The sequence below is a fragment of the Pangasianodon hypophthalmus genome, chromosome 3 (assembly GCF_027358585.1).
Source record: "Pangasianodon hypophthalmus isolate fPanHyp1 chromosome 3, fPanHyp1.pri, whole genome shotgun sequence".
NCBI lineage: Eukaryota > Metazoa > Chordata > Actinopteri > Siluriformes > Pangasiidae > Pangasianodon > Pangasianodon hypophthalmus.
This window is the reverse complement of record NC_069712.1, coordinates 24,411,301-24,418,612: the sequence shown is the minus strand read 5'-3', so window position 1 is coordinate 24,418,612 and position 7,312 is coordinate 24,411,301. Positions and strand designations below refer to the sequence as shown.

At 35.8% G+C, this 7,312-nt stretch overlaps 1 long non-coding RNA gene across 1 annotated transcript; it reads right to left on the bottom strand.

Moving 5' to 3' along the window:
• Positions 1 to 647: 647 nt before the first annotated feature.
• LOC113540163 (uncharacterized) lies at positions 648 to 3,410 on the bottom strand. Its single transcript, XR_003404001.3, has 5 exons — positions 3,270 to 3,410; positions 2,265 to 2,402; positions 2,051 to 2,152; positions 1,861 to 1,932; positions 648 to 1,188 (listed from the first exon to the last, which is right to left on the bottom strand). It is a non-coding gene; the product is annotated as an uncharacterized LOC113540163 (long non-coding RNA).
• Positions 3,411 to 7,312: the final 3,902 nt, after the last annotated feature.

Sequence of the window (7,312 nt, the reverse complement as noted above, 5' to 3'; positions counted from 1 at the left end):
TGGTTTTCCTAAAAAAAAAAAAAAACTTTTCAATTACATTTTTTCACATTTTCATGAAAGATGAAACAAAATAATTGTTTACATTAAAATGCATAATTTGATGATAAAGTGTTAAAAAGTCAAAATCATGATAAGTAATCTTTAGAAAGTTCACTAGATATGCACTAACACACTGGTTTCTTAACACACCTCTATGTACTAACAAGTGGGTGCGTCAGTTGCTGAAAACGATATTTAGATCATTTTGGGAAAGTGGTTTTCCTAAGAAACACATATGCACATGCATGAAGTACTTTTCAATGACATTTTTCAAATGTTTATGATGAAAAATGATAGGAAATATGATTGTTTACATTGAAATACATAATCTGCTAATAAAGTATTTAAAAAAGGCAAAATTGTGAAAAATAATGTTTACAAAGTCATTCCTCAAAAATACACTAACACACTTTGGGCTGGAAGTGGGCTGTCCCACTGGGGCCCCACAGTGTGGGGCCACTGCAAGCCTGTGTGGGCAGCCACCTGGGTTTTGGTGCTCACTGCCTAAAACTAAAACTATGTTTCAAATACTTACATTTATTTATAGCCAGGTTAAAAGAAAAAGTGAAGGAAATATACAATTTTTTTAATAAAACTGAGCATGTGGATTGAATACGGAACACTTTTTATTAAATAGAAACACATAACCATATTTTATTAAAAACAAAAAAAAAAAAACAAAAACAAATATAGAACCACATTAGAACACAATAAGTCTGAATCAATCCCCTCAGGGGCCCCACTAACCTGGATCTACAACAAAGTTTATTAAACAAACATTAAATAGAGAGAGAGAGAGAGAGAGAGAGAGAGAGAGAGAGAGAGAGAGAGACAGAGAGACAGAGTATAATCTTTTGGAAAAATGTAACAAACATATGAGCGCTGATTAATCACAGTACATTTACAGTTGTGTATTTTATTGCATTTTTGTAACAATTTGTTTACTTTAACAACTTATGCAATAATATCAAATTTGTTACAGTGATACATGAAAGCTTAAAACCAATGCTTAAGAGTAACTGTCAGCCTTCTCGAGTCAAGTATAGAAGAGTATAGAAGTTGGTGGTGCCGGTGGAGCTGGTGGGAGCAGTACGAGGTTTGATTATGTCTTCTTCAGAAGACTGGCATGCTGGGTAACTTGGGTTTGGCCTAGTGTAAATAAAAATATATAAAACGCTGCATCAGTCTTTTATAAAGGTGCAGGGCCCTGACACAGACATCACGACTGCCAGCCATTCAGGGCTGGTGTAATCGTGCTTTTGTGAATATATGAAGGGTGTATCTCCATGACACATCTCACTCATGCTACTCAGACAACTACTTACAACTATATCCACCTCAACACAACATTCACAATTAGTACAACATGAATGCAATAGTAATAATAATATAAATATAAATAATAATATAAACTAAATTTGATTGCAGGACAGGACATTGTAAAAACAAGACTTGTTACTTGTTTTTACAAAGTATTATTACTTTTACTTTAATTAAAGAATCTGAGTACTTCTTCCACAGGTGTTAGTTTTAAATAATTAATGCAAAAACAAAGAAACTCACTGCACACATTTTACCTCTTTCCTACACTGCTGCCTCTAGCACTTTGACACAATGAACCTTCATAACTGTTCCTTAAAGCCCTTAAGTTCAAGCAATTTCTGGATTTGGAGTAAACGTTTATGATCATAATTTAAATATTTTCTTTTTTTTCCCCCATTAAGAATAATGTACATATATACTCAAAAAAATAAAAAAAATAAAATAAAATACAATATAGTATTTGAAAAAAGAAAAAAAAAAAGGAAAACAAAGGCATACCATCAGGTCCTAGGGGACCAGAATAATTCTTTGATGACTGGACAGAACCCTCTGCTCCATACTGGGAAATGTCTGGAAAGAAGCAAATGAAAATAACACCAGGGTGAATAGTGTTCCACTGTCCACTGTCCACAAAGACTATGATTTAGATTATATTCACTACAATTGCAGTATTAAAACAGAACCATACCATCAGGTTCTATTGGGCCAGAAGAACTGCTTGGTGACTCTGGTTCTGATGATGATGGATCATTATCCCCTTCACGAACACTCTGGCTGTCTTCATCTGAACCTGAGCCATCCAGGTTTGTCCATCCAATACAAATAAATGTTACAAAATTCCGTGTATATTTCATGGGTGAAAATTTTAAAGAAAAGCCTAGATGCTCTGGTATTTCGCCCACCTGGTTAAAAGGGGTGGGAGCTGCACTGCTTTTTGCCGCTGCTGGCAGCTTGACTCTCCCTCATTCTCTCCCTCTTCTCACACTGACTGCTGTCACGATCAGCGACGGGCAGGCTGGGCTTCTTTTCTCTCTGCCAAACTTTGTAGTTAACACAAAAATGGTAGTTCTTAAAATTAGCTTCACTGATTATCTTTAGTGCTATGCTGCGTTCAATTCAAGTCAGAACTCCGTGTCGAAGTCTTCGTGCACTTCCCAGCTGCAACTTATACGGGACACAGCATTAGTTTTATTTACAACAATTAATGACTGTGGCTGTGTGGCATGACCAAGCATTATAGGTTTTATGTGTCAGCCACTATATTTTACTTTCCTGAACTGTGCAACTGTGAAACCTAATTAATTAGCCAGCTAGTATGGAAGAACTTTTCTGTTATCTTTATCAATAAGTTTGTCAATCAGTATTTGAAATCAGTATTATGTCAATCATTATCTATGCAACAGTATTGCGATCTTTTATACACTACACTGTATTATCTCTATGCATATGATATTACAAGGATATTTCTGTGAAAAACAAACTGGTGTAACCTTGTTTTTAAGATGTTTTTTTTTTTTTTTATTGTGGCGAGAGGCAGGTGTGATTAAAAGAAAAAGAGAGAAAACTCCATCCAATGTGACCATTGTTTTAGAACTGTATAAAAGCATGAGCCATGACTATGTAAATCAGATGCTCTGCAGACCATCTCGGCTTTGTTGTTTGATTCAGTAAAGTCTATTAATTTTTGGCACCCAGAACCCCTTGTCTTTGGAAGTCTTTTTCTTATTCTGAATTGAAGAGTTTTTGCCACGACACTAGGTACCACCCAACTTTGATTAGCCTAGGTAACTAGCTAATAAAATAACTAGTCTGTTGTTGTAGCTAACTAGCTTCCTAAGGTTAGACAAAGAAAAGTTAAGTGACAGCAGCACCAATGTCCTTTGAATAGGTGTTGAATAGGTACTTACCATTGAAGCTTAAGTGGACGACGACAATGAAAACGCACTGAGCAGCAGTCGTTACGAGACTCAGTAAAAAAAAAAAAAAAAGAAAAAAAGAAACGGTTACGCGGGTTGAATTTCAAACAAACTGACTCAGCCAATGGCGCGCTTTGACGTAGACCACCGATGAGTGACAGGACCCTCTGGCCCCACCCCTGGATCTGCCAGAGAAACAAAAAGAGGGCATTTCATACTAAACAGGCTGTAACTTTGCTGTTGAATGTATGACGTTTTTGTTATGCCACGGACAACTTATTTACATTTTACTGTCATTGTTGGAGACCTCTGCCTTTATGCAACATTCGCATATGGACCGTAAATAAAGACGTTTGAGTACCCCTGGCCATAGAGCAGGGCTTACGCAATATCTTTAAATATCTTTAAATACGGCCCGCTGGACCATATTATACTCTGATGATTGATTTTAATACATTTGAAAAGTGGGTCATGGAAAGATTGCTTTCAGATTAGGATGTTAACTAACTTCCTACTAACCTCAACCAGGAGAGGTCGCTAGTTCTACAGACGTGCCGATCACCGTGATAATTACAGTGTTGTAGGATTTTGATTCATCTTGCATTAAGTCAGACAGCGTGTGCACACTACTGTGAACATTCACCAAAATGAGCAAAAAGAAAAGAAAAATTGACAATGAAAATCATGTTTTCCTGTCAAGATGGGAAACAGATTATCTTTTTACAGAGTTCAAAGGGGCACCCATGCGTTTGGTTTGTTTGGAAACGAAACCTGTAAGGAAAGACTTTTATTTAAATTTACCGTTACACCACTGCTCACAAAGAGAAGTATGGAAGATATGGATATGGATAATAAAGTGATAAAAAGTCAAAATCGTGAAAAATAATGTTTAGAGAGTCATTATTCATCAAACATGCAATAACACACTGTTTTCTCAACAAACCTCTATGTGCTAACAGTTTCGATTTAGGCGCTTGATAATGCCATTTAGAAAGTTTCAAGGCACTGTTAACTCAGGAAAGTAGTTTTTCTAACAAAATCATATATGCAGTGCCTGAAGTACTTTGACGTTTTTGATGAAAAATGAAACGAAATATAATTGTTTATTATCAAATTATGCATTTTAATGTAAAGTGTTAAAAAGTCAAAATCATGAAAAATAATGATTAGAAAGTTATTATTTACCAAATATGCACAAACACAGTGGATTCTTAACAGACCTCTATGTGCTAACAAGTGTGCGCTGAAAATGCTATTTAGGCTGTTTCAAGGTGCTAGTAGCTTGGGAAAGTGGGTGTCCTAACAAACGCAAATATGCACGTGCATATTTTTTATATATGGACCATATATGGACATACCAGTTATTGGTGTAGCAACCAGGTAGAGAGCAGCCAGGGGTAGTATTGATAATTATATACAATATTTTTATAAATACAGTAGCAGCAAAAAAAATGTAGGTAGTAAATACAGAAATGTGTAAAAATAATTGTGACATAATTCAAATGCAAATGCATATTTGAAAATTACCATTTGCATTTTTGTTTACATGAACATACAATGTCTGCCAAATTTCAAATGGAAAAGCAAAGCCCATTTGCAATTGCATTTCCCGTGTCTTACGAGTTATGATGCTGTCATATTGAAATAGCAATCGCAATTACCATGTTTGCTATTTCACTTCCTCGGCGTCGCGTATGGAGCCTGCCAAAATTCAAATGGAATTGCAATTCCCTTTGCATTTGCATTTCTGTTGCCTTGCACAGAAACTTGTCAGTCAGTGTTCGGGGTTGTAGTATACTATGGGGGATGTTTGTATTTGGAAGTGAAGTGAGAGAATTGCGATTGCATTTGTTTTCGACAATGTTTTGCCAAAATTGTGAAATTTGGCACAATGATGTCTAAGGAACTTTCTGACCAAATTTGGGCCAAGTGCTGCCAACAATCTAGTGCCACCATCAGGTCAAATTTTGGCCTGCCTGGAAGTATGTTTATGGTCATAAATTTTGAACCATGTGTCAAAAATTTAAAAGCCAGGCATCGCTGGATTCCCTGTGTTGAGATGAGTTCTGTCAATTTTCCTTATATCATTTGAAGAATTTGTGCTAAATTCACAGTTCATTTTTCCTATAATCCCCTGGAGTATGCAGAAGTGAAAGCAAACCCACACCTGAAATTCAAGTGTACTTCCTGACAAACATCTTGTATTTTTTTTTTAAATCAAAAACTGTTTTTTCACTACTCCCACAAATTTTGTCCAATCATTACCAAATTTAGCATACATCATATTCAAACCAACCTGGACAAAATTTATCAAAAAATTTTGAATACTCCAATGCTCGTAATCTGCCAATAAATCTGTGAAGCCGCCAAACAGGATGTGATGCTGTATCTCAGCACTGACTTTGTACACTGACACAAACCAGGACCATGCCTTGAAGAATCAAGCGGCTTCACAGATTTATTGGCAGATTACGAGCAGACCGTTTGGAGTATTCAAAATTTTTTGATAAATTTTGTGACAGCACAACTTACTGGTCAAAAGTTACAATGACATGCCTTAAATGCTTCCATCTAACTGACATTTTTGCTACTCTTCCTCCAAATTTTGTCCACTCTTCACCAAATTTGGCTCACATCATTTTGAGACCTGTCTAGGTTATCAGAGGAACTTTGACATTCAAAACCATTCTCCCATAACAGACTGGCAAATGCATCAAACAGGATGCATTTGACTTACTGAGACTGTATCTCATGAGACTTGATCTTGATGTATTGTCATGAGACTTGATCTTCAGGGCCTCACCCTAATGTCCCCAAAAAGTTCAATGACTGCACCACCTGTGGTCAAAAACTGTGACAACTTCCATAATTTTCCTAAATTTATTTTAAGAACTTCTAAATGTAGAACTGCTAAATTCACAGTTCTACATTCTTAGTTCTACATTCCTATGATTCCCTAGGGTAAGCTGAAGTGAATGCTCATCAGCATCTGAATTTCAAGAGTACTTCCTATTTGCCATTTTGAAATTCATTGAAACTTGTTTCATGCCTTACAAAAGTTATCAAATGATTTCTGGTATTTTATATAGTTATATATTTTATATAGTTTTCCAACAATATGCATTTTATGCAAATTTGAACATGCCATAAGGAAGTGAGACTGTGTCTCAGCTACAACTTTGTTTATTGAAAGAAAACTTCCATACTGTTGGAAAATACTGATAAATCATGGATAATACTAGTAATAATTTTTGAAGTTCTTTGCCTATAATTATAATTCTGCCATCCTTTGTTTTACCTTGCTGAAAATGTATAAATTTGTAAGTGTGGCCCATATTGCCTGTGTGCCATTTTAATTTTGATCAAAAAGAGTTTTTTGCTACTCCTCCACTCACTGCTCTCCAAACTTCACCAAATTAGAACTATACAAATTTGAGACTATTACTGACAACAGTTACTAGCTGAATATTTTATTGGGTCCAACTTTAGTGAAACAGGAAGTGATGCGACATCTTGGCAACAAGTTTTTCTTTCTGATGCCAAACTTGGTACATTTGTATGTTATTTTCCGAAACTGTGCAGATACCCTCAAGTCATGATGGCCATGACAAACACTAAGTTTGGTCTGAATATGCTAAAGCATTACGGAGATGTGCTTTAGGCCTCACGTCCATTTTGGCGCACTCATCATCAAATTTGTTTGCACATTATTCGAGAATGGTTTAGCTAAGCAACTTGAATTTGATAATTTTTTGTCAACATGGTCCAAACATGATCTGGTTCAGTTTTATGACTTTAGGACAAACCATTCAGAAGTTACAAGCAAAAATATGCTTTTTTCAAATCTCGTGAACACTAGGTGGCATTGTTCCGAAACTGGGCAGATACCCTCAAGTCACGATGGCTATGACATATACTAAGCGTTTGCGTGTTATTCAAGAACAGTTTGGTCTATCAAAAAGCTTTTGATAATTTTTTGCCAGAATGATCTGAAGATGATGTGAGTCAAATTTGGTGAAGATCTGATGAACCGT